We start from the raw sequence: 256 nt of genomic DNA, 5'->3' as shown, positions 1-256 counted from the left end.
AGGTGGCTCTCGTGTACCCGCAATGCAGACAATACCTGTAGTGCTCGCCCCTGGCGAAAGCGCTACAGATGCCGAAGTGCTCTTTGAGCGATGGATGCAACGGCACCGAAAACGTTCCTCAGCGTATACCTTTCAGTTGAGCCACAAGGAAGTGGACGTGTGTGTGGAGCGCCACCTCCGCTTAAAAGTTTGCCAAACTCAAAGCACGCCGTCGAATCCCTTCAGATTGTCGCCCTGCGACGTATGGATCAACCCT

This window comes from Plasmopara halstedii, assembly GCF_900000015.1.
Source record: "Plasmopara halstedii genome assembly, contig: Scaffold_1211, whole genome shotgun sequence".
NCBI classification, from domain to species: domain Eukaryota; phylum Oomycota; class Peronosporomycetes; order Peronosporales; family Peronosporaceae; genus Plasmopara; species Plasmopara halstedii.
This window is presented reverse-complemented; position numbering follows the sequence as displayed.